Genomic DNA, 18,276 nt, shown 5'->3' with positions numbered 1-18,276 from the left:
CTTATGATACAACGCTAATCCTTCGGCCATCCCACGAACCCACATAAAAGGAGGATGCGTTAACTAATGATTATTGGAAGAGAAATATTTGATGATATGATGGACAGTTCAAATATTCTTTCTCGGAAAGAAACGGGTGCTGCAGTGGCTTAGTAAGTACTATGCCTGCTATTATTGAAATCGAATGAGTTATTACCCTTGTCATGAAATTTCTGTACACAAAATATCTTTAATTTGACCATGTCTTTAAATTTAATACCTATGTCTGGTTTGATTTCACCACATGCACATTGCTTTATTGTAACCCTTCATTCAAAACTCTTTTTTAAAATTTCATGAAATATTGTATTGTGCAAACATAGGAACAATTTGTGATTAAATAAAATGACGGACACATTAAAGGGACATTATGGGAGATTAGATAAAGAGCTGGCAGTTCTCGCTATAATAGTTAAAAACTAGATAATATAAAGGGTATTTGCTTTAAAGGCCTTGTTCAGTATTCAACTGAATAGGTTACAATGATCATGTACCAATGAAAACCTATTAAAAACATGTACTTATTAGATGCTTTACTTTCATCAGATGCTGTACGATATCCCTTAAAACGTGAAATCAAAACCACGCCACTTGACTCAGTTTCAGTTTAAAGTGTTCTCATCACTAGGGTCATTTTGATGTTTCGAATCCAGTCCTTTCGTCACTAGGATCATTTTCAGGTTTTATAGATATAAATTGTATCTTTAACTAGTTGTATAATGGTCTGTTTATAGATATAAATTGTATCTTTAACAAGTTGTATAATGGTCTGTTTATAGATATAAATTGTCTCTTTAACTAGTTGTATAATGGACTATTTATAGATATAAATTGTATCTTTAACTAGCTGTATAATGGTCTGTTTATAGATATAAATTGTATCTTTAACTAGTTGTATAATGGTCTGTTTATAGATATAAATTGTCTCTTTAACTAGTTGTATAATGGACTATTTATAGATATAAATTGTACATGTATCTTTAACTAGTTGTATAATGGTCTATTTATCGATGTAAAGTGTATCTTTAACTAGTTGTATAATGGCCTATTTATAGATATAAAGTGTATCTTTAACTAGTTGTATAATGACCTATTTATAGATATGAAGTGTATCTTTAACTAGTTGTATAATTGTCTATTTATAGATACAAACTGCATCTTTAACTAGTTGTATAATGGCCTATTTATAGATATAAAGTGTATCTTTAACTAGTTGTATAATGGTCTATTTATAGATACAAACTGCATCTTTAACTAGTTGTATATTGGTCTTTTTATAGATACAAACTGCATCTTTAACTAGTTGTATAATCGTCTATTTATAGATACAAACTGCATCTTTAACTAGTTGTATAATGGTCTATTTATAGATACAAACTGCATCTTTAACTAGTTGTATAATGGTCTATTTATAGATACAAACTGCATCTTTAACTAGTTGTATAATGGTCTATTTATAGATACAAACTGCATCTTTAACTAGTTGTATAATGGAATATTTATCGATGTAAAGTGTATCTTTATGATGTGAGTATCATACAGAAATTGATCTAATAAAACGAAAGATCTGATTGATAAATGTTTTATACATGCCATGGTCTGACAAACACAGAGTATCTTCCCCTTTCATTATATTTAACACATAAATTCATGTTCTTTGATGTTCACTAGTTTATAATATACCTTAATTGGGATTGTATCTCACCTGGGTTTTATTTCCTAATCAAGTGTGTGTTTAATGTCCTATAAAAATAAGGATAGGTTTTCCATAATGACATATTATTATTTCCTTGATTTTTTAAGTAATGACTTCATCCATTTATTCATAAATCTTGTTTATTTTTTTAACGAAACATGTGATACTCCAGTCGCTTATCTTCACTACTTCTAAGAAAAGCGGATGACGAAAAATAAGACATTGAAACCCCATTTCATTTCTAAAAAAAGGCTCTGTTTTCCTCCCACTGATAAAAACCCTTAATCTGATATGTACGTTTGTTTGTGATTTCTGCGTATTGTCTAGTCCATAGATTTGTTTTGTGTAAATTATGTGTGGTGCAGTCCCCCTACACTTACTATTATGTACAACCGAATTATGGATATAAAATTTAACCTTAAGTGAGCCCTGAAATCCCCTAGTTTGTGTGAAATGGACAAAACTACTGGCCCATTAAACTCTCTCTCTCTCTCTCTCTCTCTCTCTCTCTCCCCTCCTTCCCCTCCCCACCCTCTCTCTCTCTCTCATGATGTGGGAAAACCTGTTTGGATCCTGTAAAATAATTTTCTCTCTCTCTCTTTCTCTCCAGTCAAAATGATTATGGCAGGATAAGATATAGTTCGAACATCCAATGTGATGAATGAGAAATATTGATATTTTCGGAAAGTATCTATCTAAGATGATTATGAGTGTAGTATTTCACTATTTTCTTTCTTGTATTGATTCATAATGATGATGATTATACTGATCCCTGAGTTCAAAAAGGTAAAAAAATGATGAGAATTTTATGAATGTTTGAACGGTATTGACATGTTTATTACATGAGTACTTATTTATTACTTCTACAACCGGGAGAAGCAGTGACACATTTAAAAAGTTTTCAGGTTGTTCCACCTCATCACATTCGTGGGGTGGGGTTGGATGGCAAAATGGTTAGCATGTGCGCGTTGTATCATGAGGTCTGTCATTGAGTCAACTGGCATGGTTTCGATTCCCCGGTTGTACGTGACAAGGAGTAGGATCGCCTGTACAAACTCATAGGTTTTCTCCCACAGCTAAAGACCCCTACGGGCAGATGAATTATTGAAATAAAATTGAACCATATGTTAGTCCCAAAATGACCTAGCTTGTGCCGAGTGGAATTAAACCCCAGCTCTCTCTCTCTCTCTCTCTCTCTCTCTCTCTCATATTGGTGGAGAAGGATGTAAAGCCTTGCAGTGAAAAGCTTTTAATCGTTCATTCGGATGGGGTGAAAACTGAATTCAAGTGTGCATGTAAAAGAACCCTTGACAGTTGGAATTCGATATAACAGAAGGCGGAACCGCTTCTGTCCGGGCAGAATTCCTCTCATCATACACCTAGAACATTGCATGGTATACATCAGTCTTAATTAACTCGCTTTGTGCAGAAAATTAGGATGTTGAACCCCATACTATTTCAGGGGCATTATGTAAGATTGAAAAAAAGAGCTGGCCGTTCTAGCTATAATATTTCAAAAATAGATAATACAAAATGAATATATTGAAAATTTCATTAAAATTACTTTATTTTGAGCAGAGTTACATGTATCTGCAATGGTTGTAGTTTTGACAAGATGAGTGCATTGAACATAACCACATACTGGTCATTCGAGTCTTAGCCTTGCTTCTCCATTTTAAAATTAAATCATTAACTGGCCGAACTGCTCTAATATACGGAACTTAAAATAAGAGGTATCCGATGGGCATCGAGAGATGATTATGGTTTTGTCATGTTAATAAATGCCTAATTTATATAACATTTTAGGCCTAAAGAAAGACTTGCAATAGGCAGATTTAGCTCTTGCATACTGTATGTTGAATTTAAATCATGTATTAAAAAATATGATTATTTACTGGTTTAGTTCTCTGTGGCCATACAAATTCCAGCTATGTTGAATAGATTTAAGGATGGATAAAAGTGTACACCATGATGATGACCAAGTTTACACCTTAGTTTGTTAAAGTTTGTTTAATAAAAGGGTTTGTGATAGTTAAAGAGATAAAGGCAATTAGCCAATTTAAACAGATTGACCGGGTCAGTATCAGGTTAAATAAGTACAGGTGTATGTACCTGTATACAGGTGAGTCTTGTTCTCAGGGTTTATTTCTTTATTCACGCCTATAATGTAGATTTGTTTGATTTGTTTTATTTACTAACACTCAGTCATCAAATGTCTAGCAAAATATCTTCTTTTCATTTGATTTATCAAAGAGATCAAGAGCGCAAGAGATGGGGTTTTAATGCCCATTTGAGATTAAAAAATGGTTCAATTTTATTTCAATAATTCGCTTGTGTGAGGTAGGGATCTTTAGCAGTGGGAGAAAACCAGAGGACCCGGAAAAATCCCACCAGGTTGGACAAGTAGGGGTCGTTAATTAGCAGTGGGAGGAAACCAGAGAACCCGGAGAAAACCCACAATGTTAAACAGGCGACCCATGGGTTTTACACCCACTCAACACACTAGTAGGTGATTTTGGGACTAACATATGGTTCAAGGTTTATTTTAATAATTAGTACAGGAAAGTAAGATGTTAAACTCGATTGCATTTCCATTGACATAATTTACATACATGTATACTGTTTTGGATTGTCCCAAAATTAATTTTTTAATATGATTTGGTAATAGTGCTACCATGGAAAAATTCTCTTACTCATTTCTAAAGTTACTGTATGGCCAGATTGAATAAGAATGTATGTTTGATACATGTATACAGATATGCAAATCGTGCTACCTTGGCAAAATTCTCTTCCTCATTTCTAAAGCTACTTTAGATACGAATATACATAGATATGGAAAACAAAAAAATATAGACACAATAATTAGGATACAGTGAATTAATGTCACAGATGGTTTGGTAATAGTGCTACCATGACAACATTCTCTTTCTCATTTCTAAAGGTACTTTAGACCCAGATTAGATAAGAATGTTAGTTAAATCTACAGGTATGCACTTTTTTATAGACACAATGTTTAGAATACAATGATTGAAGGTCTCGAATGAAGGTCATTTTATCATCCTCTTCAAGGTGTCATGTTTTTATAACAAGTCGACAGTTTTTGTTTGAAAGTAATTAATGTGTGGAAAAGCTTATAGTGTAGATATTTAAACATGTTTAACAGATGTTTTTATCTTTCAAGATCTGCTGAAAACTTTGTTTAAAGAGCCAACAACATATTGTTATATTTGATCTTAAAATTTAATATGGTGCAACATTTGGAACAAATCTTTCCATCTCTTAGAGTCATATTTGATAGTGTAGGACTTTAAACCCCAATTCATCTTAGAGTCATATTTGATAGTAGGACGTTAAACCCCACTTTATCTTAGAGTCATATTTGATAGTAGGACGTTAAAACCCAATTCATCTTAGATTGATATTTGATAGTAGGACGTTAAAACCCAATTTATCTCAGATTGATATTTGGGAACCGTGGTGGCTCAGTGAGTATGACAGTGGCTCGCTAACCAGGAATTCTCGCGTTCACTCCTGATGTTGGCGGAGAAAGTTCCTCAGGATTTTCCGACGTGGTTTCCGCTTGTCAGTGATGTAGGATGGAGGGCCTGGCAAGAACAGTGTAGGATGGAGGGCCTGGAGAGCCTGGCAAGAACAGTGTCAAGTTTTTCAGATGGGACAAACAAAATCAATCTATTCTATACATTGACAAATATATATTGCTCTATACTATTCTCATAGAGAGAGCAAGGGAGAGAGAGAGTTTAAGTCTACAAGAGAGAGATAGAGAGAGAGAGAGAGGGAGGTTAAGTCTACAAGAGAGAGAGAGAGGTTAAGTATACAAGAGAGAGAGAGAGGTTAAGTCTACAAGAGAGAGAGAGAGAGAGGTTAAGTCTACAAGAGAGAGAGAGAGAGAGAGGTTAAGTCTACAAGAGAGAGAGAGAGAGGTTAAGTCTACAAGAGAGAGAGAGAGAGGTTAAGTCTACAAGAGAGAGAGAGAGGTTAAGTCTACAAGAGAGAGAGAGAGAGAGAGAGAGAAACAGAGGTTAAGTCCACAATAGAGAGAAAGAGAGAGAGAGAGAGAGGGGGGTTAAGTCTACAAGAGAGAGAGAGAGAGAGAGAGGTTAAGTCTACAAGAGAGAGAGAGAGGTTAAGTCTACAAGAGAGAGATAGAGAGAGAGAGAGGTTAAGTCTACAAGAGAGAGAGAGTTTAAGTCCACAATAGAGAGAGATAGAGGTTAAGTCTACAAGAGAGAGAGAGAGAGAGAGAGAGGTTAAGTCTACAAGAGAGAGAGAGGTTAAGTCTACAAGAGAGAGAGAGAGAGAGAGAGAGAGGTTAAGTCCACAAGAGAGAGAGAGAGAGAACCTTGACAGTTGAAAATCGAAATAAGATTAGGCTGTAGCACAGGTGTCCAGGTAAAATTTCCACCATAGTAACTTCTGTGGTGTATGCCCATCTTCATTGGCCTAATCAGTGCAGAGCAGTAGGGTGTTACATCCTATTTCAATCAGTAAGAAACATGGGCCAGTCAGAACACCTATACACCTACAGAATGAGTCAAATGGAATTCCCCATGACCAAATCATGGGACAGTCAGAACACCTATACACCTACAGAATGAGTCAAATCATGGGGAAGTCAGAACAGAGCAATGCTGGGGATGCTGAGTATTTGTGTTCTGTGACAACAAAATGTCTCGCAAGTCATAAATCTCTGTTTTACAAGAAGAAAATAAAATGTCAAAATAGGCTAAAAATATCTTTCATGTTGTTATAGTTTGCTGAACTTAGCTCTAAATCTAAACTTTTATCATTCAAGTTTTCTCATTAAAATGATAATTTTAGCCTTTTACAAAAATTTTTGTTCACATTGTAAAAAGAAAGACTTTCAACTTTTAGTGCAACAGTCATCACACAGCGCATAACATATTCATAACCCTGCAACAGGTGTGTTTCATTCTCCCTCCTCCCTTTCTTCCTGGGGGGTGGGGGGTGACCGAATGGTTAGCACGTGCGTGCTGTATGATTAGGTCTGTCATTGAGTCAACTGGTGTGGTTTCAATTCCCCGGTTGTATGTGACAAGGAGTAGAGTCGCCTGTTCAACCTTGTGGGTTTTCACCGAGACCACCGGTTTCCTCCCACTGCTAAATACCCCTACACACAAGCGAATTATTGAAATATAATTGAACCATGTATTAGTCCCAAAATGACCTAGTTTGTGTTAAGTGGACATCAACCCCATTTCCCTCTTACTCTCTCCCTCTCTTTCTTCTCTCTCTCTCCCTCTCCTTCTCTCTCTCTCTTCCTTCTCTCTTTATATTGAACAATGAATTAGTTAGTTGACTAGGCAGGTATAGATTATTAGATATCAACATCAAGACAATGTTTGATTAAAACATTATATTATGGATAACAATTACTATAGTTTGTTACACTGTGACATTTCAACAAGATTTCACAAGTCATCATCAATCATAGCATTTAAAATACAGATGTGACGTCACCCTTTGATGTTGGCGTACCATTATTTCAAATAATCGTACGGGCAACTTGCCAATCGTACCTTGTCAAATATTAGACTCGAGTGACGTATTTCACTGTAAACGCACGTGCGGAGTGTCTGTATTTTAAGATGTTTAATGGTCTCGAGCTGAGACATTGCGTAATATATTGTAAAAACACTCGGACCTGACGGTCCTCTTGTTGTTACAATATATTACTTAATGTCTCGCTCTCGACCATTAAACAATACATAAAATACAAACAAATAGATATAATTATGCGAACCATCCAATGGTTACAAAAACAGGGACCATGATCGAGACTATATTACAAATAACACATTAGAATTCCTAGGATAAACTTATTGCCTGGTGAATTACTTTATCAAAAAAGGCAGCAAAAGAAAATATATTTACTGAACATCGTTGTGCCAATTTCTGATATTTATATGGATAATTAAGCGGTAAAGATATGTAGAGTGGTATAAAATGATAATCTAAGTGTATTTTCATATATAATAGTTTTTGAAGTATGCTGACAGAATAATAAATCGTAATTTTTACAGGTAAAACATGTACAGGTAATACATTCTCAGGTGCAAGTAGCATCTTTATTTCAAGACATTTTTTGTCATACCTGTTTTTCCGGCATCTTAGTGTGCAATAATGTGCAATACAGTAAGAAGGCTTCAAAGAATCAAGTATGCATGAATTTTTGACTTTAAAGGAGGCAAGTTAACTCAATATTATCCAAAGTCTTTGACATTGAAAACACGAATTATTTGTCAATTAAAATCAACATTGATGTTGTTATCTTACTAGGAAAAGATGGGCTTATAATATCCAATATTAAAGACAAAATGAACAGTTTAAAATTCGCACACAATCGCATTTAAGGCTCTGACCTCTACTATAGAGTTTTATAGACTCTGACCTGAGACCTCTACTATAGAATGTTTTAGACTCCGACCTCTACTTTAGGATGTTTTAGACTCTAATCTCTACTTTAGATTAATATGTAACCTTTTATTTCCTACCTCTGCACATGGTCTGCTATAGAGTTCTGAGTCTTCTGTTTCTGCTATGTTTCATAATGTTTAATTTCTGCTATGCGTATATATACATAATGTTGTAAACAAGGGTTGGTCATCCTCCGATGGCGCATTAGATTAAAAGTGGTGCATTACATCACTGGGATAATAATAGAGTTAATCAGTAAGCCTACTCATTATTTTTACCAATTTTAGTATTTCGTGCAAATCCTTTATTGGAAATGTAATTTCCTTTCATAGTAATCTGATTTCCATTAAAAGTATGCTTAAAGATGGGTTCCCAGAAAAGTATTTATCGGGTGGTTATTTCCAATAAAATTATGGCAATTTTGATATATATGGAAAATAGAGATATCCAATCTTACTAGAAAAATACTGGATTCCCCGAAAAACACTCATGGAGCGTATACAGGACAAAAATGTAAGGGTTCCCCTAATCAACAGCCTGACGATTAAGAATTTCTGCACGCGTGTGACCTTTGAGCGCTTGATGTACAAGTTGATAAACTTTATGAAGAATTAGACGTACAACACTTTCTGAGATAAAAATGACGGAAAAAGACGCGGGTAGTGGATAATCCGAGAATTTAATTAGGATTCAATATTTGTAATAAATAGTAAGCGATTAAAGACAACATCGTCTTATGTATGCAATGAATTCTCCTCTGATTTCCAAGATGTGACGTAAACATGACCTGGTAAACATGACCTGGTTTGATCGAATTTTTATAGCAGGACATTCCTTCGCAATTACAATGTTTGACAAGGATTTGAAGCAAAGTCATGACAAATTAATTAGTTTGAATATGGTTTTGGTCCATATATACCATTAAATTACCCAGTTTGTACGCGGGAACCCATCTTTTGAATATGGTTTTCGTCCATATATACCATTAGATCACCCAGTTTGTACGCGGGAATCCATCTTTTGAATATGGTTTTGGTCCATATATACCATTAAATCACCCAGTTTGTACACGGGAACCCATCTTTTGAATATGTTTTTAGTCCATATATACCATTAAATCACCCAGTTTGTACGCGGGAACCCATCTTTTGAATATTGTTTTTAGTCCATATATACCATTAAATCACCCAGTTTGTACGCGGGAACCCATCTTTTGAATATGGTTTTTAGTCCATATATACCATTAAATCACCCAGTTTGTACGTGGGAATCCATCTTTTGAATATGGTTTTGGTCCATATATACCATTAAATCACCCAGTTTGTACACGGGAACCCATCTTTTGAATATGTTTTTAGTCCATATATACCATTAAATCACCCAGTTTGTACGCGGGAACCCATCTTTTGAATATGGTTTTCGTCCATATATACCATTAGATCACCCAGTTTGTACGCGGGAATCCATCTTTTGAATATGGTTTTGGTCCATATATACCATTAAATCACCCAGTTTGTACACGGGAACCCATCTTTTGAATATTGTTTTTAGTCCATATATACCATTAAATCACCCAGTTTGTACGCGGGAACCCATCTTTTGAATATGGTTTTTAGTCCATATATACCATTAAATCACCCAGTTTGTACGTGGGAACCCATCTTTTGAATATGGTTTTAGTCCATATATACCATTAAATCACCCAGTTTGTACGTGGGAACCCATCTTTTGAATATGGTTTTAGTCCATATATACCATTAAATCACCCAGTTTGTACGTGGGAACCCATCTTTTGAATATGGTTTTAGTCCATATATACCATTAAATCACCCAGTTTGTACGCGGGAACCCATCTTTTGAATATTGTTTTTAGTCCATATATACCATTAAATCACCCAGTTTGTACGCGGGAACCCATCTTTTGAATATGGTTTTTAGTCCATATATACCATTAAATCACCCAGTTTGTACGCGGGAACCCATCTTTTGAATATGGTTTTAGTCCATATATACCATTAAATCACCCAGTTTGTACGCGGGAACCCATCTTTTGAATATGGTTTTTAGTCCATATATACCATTAAATCACCCAGTTTGTACGCGGGAATCCATCTTTAATATGTGAACTATCAATCTGATTAAAGTACAGATCTATATTTCGTTTCGTTTTTTATACTTTCGATGGCCTCTGCTTCGGTTGACCTTATGACGTCAGATATTGATGAATCAATCAGCGTTGATGTTTTTAGTGGCTGGCAACCTATCTTTCCAAGAACTGAATGTCGAGTTAGTAAGGGTGTTTAGTTTAACATTACGTCCAGCTTTAGTTTAAGTAGATGTATTTCGTCTGTATGTAACGATTGTTTATTTTATACTCGAACTTCAATTAACTTTAAGTTGTCTGGAATGGAGTCTTCTGCTTCTCGGTGGATTTTTTCTAAAATACTTTCTAAAACACATTTAAAATCAGCCGATTGTTTCTCTGCTTGGGTAATAAAATAACTTGACTTGTTATAACTTGTTATTTATTGGTCTGCTGGAGGTGGGAATCGAAGGCAAGCCGGGTGTTTATTAATTTATACAAAATAACATACATGTATAGATACTTGTAGATCAATTATTAGATCGGTTTGTTTTCTATCAACTGTTGTTTTTGTATTTCTTTCTTCTCAGTTAGTTCTAAGGCTGTGTTCACACTAAAATCAGTTTGTATGGAGTGGATGTTAAACACCATATCTCTAAGGCTATGTTCACACTAAAATCAGTTTGTGCTCGTTGTATCATTGAGTCAACTGGCGTGGTTTGGATTCCACGGTTGTACGTGACAAGGAGTAGGGTCATCTGGCCGTCCTCGTGGGTTTTCTCCGGGTCCTCCGGTTTTCTTCCACTGCTAAAGACCCCTATTATGCACAAGTGAATTATTGAAATAGGATTGAACCATTTGTTAGTCCCAAAATGACTTGGCTTGTGTCGAGTGGACATTAAACCCCATTTCTCTCTCTCTCTAAAATCAGTTTGGGAGTGGATGTTAATTCCATCTCTGTCTCCCTCTTTCTCTCTCTCTCTAAGGCTATGTTCACACTAAAATCACTGGTCGTCAATTGCATTTACAAATTAAAAGTTAACCTTCCTAAAGTTATTGAACATCATAGCTATAACAATATAAACGATCACTGGATGATCAAGACTATAAAAGTAGGTGCAGGTGGACTGCACCACACACGTACATTTACACACAAAAAAATCTACGGACAAAACACAGAAATCACAAACATATCAGATTAAGTGAATGAATCAGTGGAATGAGAATATCTAGTAGAAACCGAATCTTTCACGTCAATGAATACAGATAATAATTTTTAATATATGCCAGGTTGTTTTGGACATGGCAACAGAAAGGGAAACATGATTTATTAGAACTGAAGGTGTAAAAAGAATAAAGTGTGAATGATGATAGCCTTGTGTACCTGACAAGATTAGTAAAAGCTGATCAAATATACGTCTTATATTATAACAATCCTCTCATGTCGTTTCAAAATATAATTATTCATACTTTAAACAATTCCTCATCTTTTTAAAGCCTCACAAAGCATTCTTAGACTTAAGTTAAGAATTTACTCAACTTTCAATCACTGTTATATGAGAAATATCTTTGATCCAGAAACATCTTTGATCCAGAAACACAAAACTTTACACATAGTTTCTAAATTGATGTATTTAATACATTAAAACAACAAAAGTTTCATAAAGGACTATATTTTAGTTAAAATAAGGTGAACAATTTTGAGTAAATTCTAAACTTGTCTGAGAATGTTTTGTGAATGCTATTTTATGACAGCTTAATCCTACTCAAATTGATCATTTTACAATTTTAAACAGTAAGAGGGGAACCACGGTGGGGTGGCTAAGTGGGTAAGACGCTGGCTCGCTAGCCTGGAGTTCTTGTGTTAGATCCCTGCATTGGCCGAGAAAGTTCATCTAGATTTTCTGACGTGGTTTCCCCCTTGTCAGTGGTGCAGGACGGAGGGCCTGGCAAGGACAGCTGTCTAGTCGTTCGGATGGGACAAAAAAACGAGGTCCCGTGTATACATTGGCATGCACGTAAAAGATCCCTTGGCAGTTGGAATTCGATATATGAGTAGGCCATAGTGCTGTTCCCCGGCAAAATTTCCCTCATAGTACACTGTATGGTGTATGACGACGAGTATGGTTGCTTGTCCAACCCCATGTGTTTTCTCAGGGTCCTCCGGTTTCCTCCCAAAGTTAAAGACAAGGTTGGACAGACGACCCTACTCCTTGTCACTTACAACTGGGGAATCGAAACCACGCCATGTTGACTCGGTGACAGACCTTATGAAACAACGCGCACGATCTAACCACCACCACCACCACCACCCCACTCAGGATGAAATAAACGTGATTGATTATTATGATGCCGCGCGCCTCGTAAAAAGAATGTAGATTATTGATACCTATTAGTTAAATGGAAGACAATAAAAACATTGTCTGTGAAATTGTCTAAGGTCCACAGTGAGTCTAAGATGAGATGATAGTGATTTACTAGATGTCTTGTTTTAGCTAATTGAATGTTGATCTGAAATCAATGATCTAGCATTTAGTCTGGTTACAGTGTCCATCTTAATGACTTGTCTGAAGGTTTTCTCTCAAAAAAACTTGTATTACATGGATCTATTTATAGAGTCAATGACACTTTTTTACCTCATCAAAGTTATTTGAAGATATCTTTTGAGGTATTTTGTGAAAGCAAGGATCAAGAATATGTTTCTGAGTAAGAGGGTTTTTGATTGATTGTTTCTGAGTTAATTAAAGAGTTTTTGTTTAGATGTTTCTGAGTTAATTAGAGAGTTTTTGATTGTTTGTCTCTGAGTTAATTAAAGAGTTTTTGTTTAAATGTTTCTAGTTTATTAGAGAGTTCTTGATTATTTGTTTCGGAGTTAATTAGAGAATTTTTAGTTGTTTGTTTCTAAGTTATTTAGAGAGGTTTTGGTTGTTTCTGAGTTAATTAGAGAGTTTATGATTGTTTATTGCTGAGTTAATTAGAGAATTTTTGATTGTTTCTGAGTTAACTAGAGAGTGTTTGATTGTTTGTTTCTGAGTTAATTAAAAAGTTTTTGATTGTTTCTGAGTTAATTAGAGAGCATTTGTTTGGTTGTTTCTAAGTTAATTAGAGAGTTTTTGTTTGGTTGTTTCTAAGTTAATTAGAGAGTTTTTGTTTGGTTGTTTCTGAGTTAATTAGACAGTTTTTGATTGATTGTTTCTGAATTAATTAGAAAGCGTTTGTTTGGTTGTTTCTGAGTTTAGTAGAGAGTGTTTGTTTGGTTGTTCTGAGTTAATTAGAGAGTGTTTGATTGTTTGTTTCTGAATTAATTAGAAAGCGTTTGTTTGGTTGTTTCTGAGTTTAGTAGAGAGTGTTTGTTTGGTTGTTCTGAGTTAATTAGAGAGTTTTTGATTGTTTCCGTATTAATTAGAGAGTGTTTGGTTGTTTATTGCTGAGTAAATTACAGTGTTTTTTGGTTTATTTCTGAGTTAATTAGAACGTTTGGTTGTTTGTTTCTGAGTTGAAATTTCATAGGTCTATGCTGCTCGATACATGTATGTAATAAGCCATTCGCTCACATAATAGTGCAGCCAGCCGTAAAAAAAAAATATGATGTTTTAGCGAGAATTCAAATGAGTCATCATGTCTTTACTGTGTTTTTATATATTCCTTCGCACAACCATTCTTGTTAAAGATACATTATGTAAGATTTAGATAAAGAGCTGGCCATTCTTGCTATACTGAGCGCCATAGAAAACGCATCACTTTTTTTTCCCAAATATTTTATTACTAGGTGGTTTTGTATGTATAATATTATGCAATACTATGAACTATTGTTTCACACAATGCTCCCAAACACAAAAAATATCGGCCCGTGTGCAAAAAAAAAATTGCACGAGATCCACATGAAAAACCCAATATTCACGTGCAGCATTGTGTGTGGGCCCTTTAAAAGCATGTTTTCAACTTAATGTGCAGTACATGAACTGTGAAATGTCAATCTGTCGTAATTTGTTGTTGGACGTGTGAAGGAATCGAGCTAGAGATGCCGAGACTTACTGAAAATCAACGGAATGAAGCCATAGGAATGTCCAGGGCTGGCATGTCTACACGTGCTATTGCCAGACACTTCAATTGTCATCAGTCCACTATTGTAAGGTTGGTGGAACGTATTCGAGTTACTGGATCAACACGTGACCGTCAACGTCCTGGTCCACAACGCGTTACAACCCAGGCTCAAGACCGCTACATCCGGGTCACTCATCTGCGTGACAGATTTCCGCCCAGCGACTCGAACAGGTGCAGCAGTCATTGGAAGACAAGGGCCAGTAAGACGTCGTCTAAGAGAAGTAGGACTCCGTGCACGACGACCTTATGTTGGAGCTATCCTCAGGGATCATCACCGTCAGCGGCGTTTGATATGGGCTCGAGGACACCAGACATGGAGAAGAGTAGACTGGCAAAGTGTGCTCTTCAGTGATGAGAGTCGCTTTCATCTTTATCACGCTGATGGCCGTCAACGTGTGTGGAGACGTCTTGGAGAACGTCTTGCAGACTGCTGCGGCTTCAAAACGGATCGATGGGGTGGGGGAAGTGTAATGGTGTGGGGAGGCTTCACATTTCATCACCGGACCGCCCTACACATTTGCAGGGGTCGCCTTAATGCTGTAGCCTACCGTGATGATGTCGTACTTTTGGTTTTGACCCCTCTGACTTTGTACCCTTGATTACAGATTAAACATCCATAAGTGTACAAATGTGTTGTTATTGATGTGTTTCCATTTGAAAATTGTTCACAATAAGAAGCAAAATAAATAAGATATGTTTACAGGATCATTTTGTTATACGAAAAACTAAGTGATGCGTTTTCAATGGCGCTCAGTATATAATAGTTCGAAAATAGATAATGTAAAATGAATAATTTGAAATGTTCATTCAAATTACTCTATTGTGAGCGAAGATATTAGCCTTTGAAGGTTTGACAAGACATGTGCAATAATTTCAACCACCGTACTGGTTGTTCGAAGCTAAGTCTCGCTCCTCCATTTTTAGCTTAAATCAAAATACGGCCGAACTGTTCTAATCTATTTAATATCTGAGAAATCTGATGCCATCGAGAGTTGATTATGGCCTGGATAAGTTAATTAATGTTTAATTAATAATTTAGATAACATTTCAGGCCTAAAGAAAGACCTGCAATAGACAGATTTAGCTCTTGCATAATGTATGTTTTAAAATATAAAGGTGTTTATTATTTTAGTATACATACTGAAATCATTTTTCAAATGTATTTCCTTAAAGGCTCAATACCACTCCTGTTGTAACTGAATAATATGTCCCAATCTTTATTCTGGTCAACAAATTGTACTATTTTACAATATTCCAATTAATTGATGATACAAATTTCATCTTAACACACCTAATTTAAAAAATTGGAAAAATTCAACTAATTGATTTGAAAAGCCTGACGTAAACCTTTTAAAATGTGACTTGGATTTAAAGATATTTTTGAACCCTCTGGACAAGTAAAATAGGATTTAATGGATAATTTACACAACAGGTAGGACACTAACACATCTAGTACTTAGAATAAGACTATTTTTTATTTTCTGGAGCTGTCAAGCCAGCAAGAGTGTTATTGTCCCTTTAACGATCACTAGTGTAAATACAATATTTATATTATCAGGAAGAATATATTGACTCATGTAAGTCGCTGGCTGTCATTTGATGAATTTTTGCAAACTACATTGTGAAAAATGAATCTCTGATAGGAATATCAGTCCAAAAATGGTTCATCTCAGTTCAGTATTTACAAAGATATGATGGATTGAAAATTTGCTAAATTCAGCATCCTCTGTGAACAATATAAACAGGAAATTAAAGGCTGTTTAACATCTGTCAAAATCTTTTGATGGCCTTCTTTTTAATTAGATTGAATCTAAGTCAGGATATTATCTACCGTCGATATTCTGGTTGAGTTTTCTTAATTAAATCTTAAATAATCAATTTGGATATGTTTTAGCATGGATGGGGCCATGAAAAATTAGATATTGTTGGAAATGGCCTTTTACAGCTGTAAACAGAAGTTTAGTTTATAATCTGAGACAGAGAGACAGACATCCCTACTCCTTGTCACAACAATCTGGGATTCAAAACCATGTCACTTAACCTAATGACAGACCTCTTGATCTATAGGACACACCTTAGACCATTTAGCTACCCCGCCCCTTCCTTTTTTTACAATCTGCCAAATTTAACCTCCCTGGTATTATGTAGTACACTTGCAAGGCCATGAAAAGAGTAACACTGCCATGTTACAAATGCTTACTCAGAGATAGCAACAGCAGACATACTTGTTGACTATCCGTTATAACAAACGTTTCATGTTATTGTTGGCTTATTGAGCAATTAAATCAATAATTTGATATATCTCGATATTAAAAAAGCTTTTGTTGTCTAACAGATGATATTTATTATGTATGTATTTGAAGAAACATATATCTATTATCATTTTAGTTACCTTTTTTCAAATATTCCTACAACTCATTAGTTAATGGGTGTTTTTTCTTTGGGTGGGGGGTGTGGGGGTAGATGGCCGAATGGTTACCGCATGTGCGTTGTATCACAAGGTTTGTCATTAAGTCAACTGGCGTGGTTTTGATTCCCCGGTTGTACGTGATAAGAAGTAGGGTCGCCTGTCCAACCTCATGGGTGGGTTTTCTCTGGGTCCTCCGGTTTCCTCCCACTGCTAAAGACCCCTACGTGCAAGCGAATTATTGAAATAAAGTTGAACCACGCTTACCATTCACCCCCCCCACACACATTATTTCTGAACTAGTATAGTAAGAAGGACCAGCTCTTGTATCTTTAACAAAGATGAAGTTTATTTTAAACAATGACTTCTATTTACAATGAACAAGAGGAATTTCAAATTGAATGAAATCTCATTTTTGTGTCTGGCTTTTAGTTTAATTCTCTTGTAGGTTATCAGCGTTTCAAGAGATTCTGTTTAAAATGTTTAGAAAGTCTATAAATATACTCTCATATGATTTCTGGATTTCCTTAATGTTTTGACAAAACCAATTTGATTTTGTTCTCCTTGCCAAGGAAAAACACACAATCTTAATGAATAAATAACATGAAATGAAATGAAATGTAGTTAAATTTCGTACTGTTTTGCTCTGACTCGACTTATGAAGACGGCCATACGCCATACAGTGTGCTGAAAAGAAAATTTTGCCCAGGCAGCGTCACTATGGCTTACTCTTATATCAAATTCCAACTAGCAAGGGATCTTTTACATGCACCATCCGTCCTGCACCACTGACAGGGGGGGGGGGGGGGGTACAATAATCACTACATGTGCAAAACAGTTTTATTTTCAGTTCTTTAGGGTCTTAGTAAATAAACATGAAAGATGTCTTGTTTAGAATTTCAACACTATTAAGTTTTTAAACAATGCAACCAAATAATGTATGTAACATTTTCGAGTCAGAAAATATACCTGCAGTAGGCAGATTTCACATCATCATTGTTAGTTTAAACGATATTTATTCATAAATATCAAATATAACATGACAATTTTAAACATATAAAAACAAACTAAAAGCTTATATAAATGTGCTTCATATAATACTGACAAGGAGTAGGGTCGCCAGTCCAACCTCGTGGGTTTTCTAGCGGTCCTCCGGTTTCCTACCACTACTAAAGACCCCTACGGGCAAGCAAATTATTGAATAAAATTGAACCATGTGTTAGTCCCGAAATGACCTAGTTTGAGTTGAGTGGAGGTTTCCTCCCACTGCTAAAGACCCCTACACGCAAGCGAATTATTGAATAAAATTAAACCATGTGTTAGTCCCGAAATTACATGTACCTAGTTTGTGTTGAGAGTGGAAGATAAACCCACCTCTCTCTCTCTCTCTCTCTCTTTCTCTAGCTTATAAATGATATTAACATGAATTTATAATACTTGTATATAGATGAGTGATATGTCATGGTTAATTAATTGATAATTAGAACC

General features: G+C 35.4%; 2 protein-coding genes across 3 annotated transcripts in view; one reads left to right on the top strand and one right to left on the bottom strand.

Moving 5' to 3' along the window:
- The window catches only part of LOC126810094 (uncharacterized), a 49,630-nt gene that overhangs the window by 9,514 nt on the left and 21,840 nt on the right, over positions 1-18,276 (top strand). The window lies entirely within an intron of this gene.
- Positions 1-18,276, bottom strand: part of LOC126810138 (5-demethoxyubiquinone hydroxylase, mitochondrial) — a 39,048-nt gene that overhangs the window by 20,465 nt on the left and 307 nt on the right. The gene's annotated exons all lie outside the window — the stretch shown is intronic.

This window comes from Patella vulgata, chromosome 2 (genome assembly GCF_932274485.2).
Source record: "Patella vulgata chromosome 2, xgPatVulg1.2, whole genome shotgun sequence".
Taxonomy (NCBI): domain Eukaryota; kingdom Metazoa; phylum Mollusca; class Gastropoda; family Patellidae; genus Patella; species Patella vulgata.
Note: the sequence above shows the minus strand (reverse complement) of the source record. Positions and strands in the feature narration are given on the sequence as shown.